We start from the raw sequence: 2,062 nt of genomic DNA on the forward strand, positions 1-2,062 counted from the left end.
GGCAAAGACAAGCCTGGACAGAGTGTGTTATTGTTCTTGGAAGGAGCCTGGCCCTCGCCAGGGCCCTCAGAGAGTTGCAAGGATCACACACAGCGGGGGCAGGGCTTCTCCTTGTCAGAGCTCTGTGGGAAGGGTGGTGAGGCTCCGAGTGTTTCCACAGAAACAGTCCCACCCCCACAGGGAGCGGAGTGACTGACCGCTGCTGGCCGTGGCAGCCTCTCAGGAAGTTGTCCCCCATTGCACCTTGGAGAGGCTCGCTCAGCTGTCGCTGACCCTGGGACACAGGCTCTGAGGGAAGCTGCTTAGTTTTAAGCCCCATATGTGGTAAGGGGCCTGAAGCTGCAAGAGACCAGAGAGGGCCAGGCAGTGGAGAGGCCAGAGTGGGGACCCAGCCTCTGGGCTTGTCGGGTGCTTTCTCTCTGTAGGGTCTGAGGCAGGACGTGGACTTGGGGTCTACACATAGCACATCCCAGCCATGTGATCTCATGCTTCTTTGTTAGGGAAGTGACCCAAACAGGATCAGTGCATGGAGTGTCACGAGGGCAGGATGAGGGGTTCTGCATTAGTATAAGAGCTTAAGCGCTGTTTTCCCTGCTTAGCCTTACCTTCTGTGAGTCCTACCACACCTGGAGGATGCCATCCGAGTGGCCCTGGTCAGCTGCACTGTTGTTCTGAGGATCGTTGAAGTGGTGGGTACCGGGTGCTGGTGCTGGGCTTTAGATTCTCTAACACATCAAGGAGCCTGGCCAACAGTGAATCCAATTCCTGGCCTACAGGAAAAATAAGGTTTGTGAGACCCAAGCGTCCAGTGTGCAGGGCGAGTTCTCAGTTGTCATTCACGACCTGGTCTGTGCTATCCACCGTCGAGGGTCCCAGGCACTGCACTTCTCCAGATGATTCAGACCAGTTAGCTTGGGTGGTGACTGCACTTTGGCAGATGGCTTGGAAAAGGCTGCCTTCTGGAGAAAGGTAGGAAAGAGTGAGGAACCCCTCTGAATGTCTGGATTTATGGCTCAGGGCAGGACTCTCAGACTGCAGCGAGTTGCGTCGGGCACCCAGACACCACCATTTTGCTTGGGTGAAGCCACACTCTGAAGCTTATCGAAGAGAGATGAGAAGTTTCCGAGACTCTCATGGTTTGAAAGCGTGAGGCCAGAGCCTGTGAGCCACCCACATGCCAGAATATTCAACAGATGTCACTTGGTTGGGGCCAAGACTGTGTCATCTATGAGCTAACCTAGGAAGGAAGAGCAGGCCGTGGATTGCGTGTGTGAGCCAGGAGTAGGAGCCCATCTTTGGGATCAGATGGAGATTATACTTGACCTGCTATTTGGGCATCCCTAGTGGGGATGTGGTGAAGGAAAGCTTTAGGTGTGGTCCTGCTGGATGGTGATGCTAATGGTGTGGGAGTGGCACATGAACATGTATGTGTGTGTGTGTGTGTCGGGGGAAGTTGGCAGTTGAATGAGCAGGTTCAGAAGAATTGTAAAAACAGGAGGGATATTTCTTTTCTTTTTTTTAAAATTTACTTTTTAGTTTTCGGTGGACACAACATCTTTATTCCATTTGTATGTGGTGCTAAGGATTAAACCCAGCGCCCTGCACATGCCAGGCGAGCGCGCAACCGCTTGAACCACATCCCCAGCCCAGGAGGGATATTTCTTTTTTTTTTTTTTTTTAATTTTTATTGTTGGTTGTTCAAAACATTACATAGTTCTTGATATATCATATTTCACACTTTGATTCAAGTGGGTTATGAACTCCCATTTTTACCCCGTATACAGATTGCAGAATCACATCAGTTACACATCCATTGATTTACATATTGCCATACTAGTGTCTGTTGTATTCTGCTGCCTTTTCTATCCTCTACTATCCCCCCTCCCCTCCCCTCCCTTCCCCTCTTCTCTCTCTACCCCCTCTACTGTCATTCATTTCTCCCCCTTGTATTATTTTTTCCTTTCCCCTCACTTCCTCTTGTATGTACTTTTGTATAACCCTGAGGGTCTCCTTCCATTTCCATGCAATTTCCCTTCTCTCTCCCTTTCCCTCCCACCTCTCA

This window comes from Marmota marmota, unplaced genomic scaffold (assembly GCF_001458135.2).
Source record: "Marmota marmota marmota unplaced genomic scaffold, marMar, whole genome shotgun sequence".
NCBI lineage: Eukaryota > Metazoa > Chordata > Mammalia > Rodentia > Sciuridae > Marmota > Marmota marmota.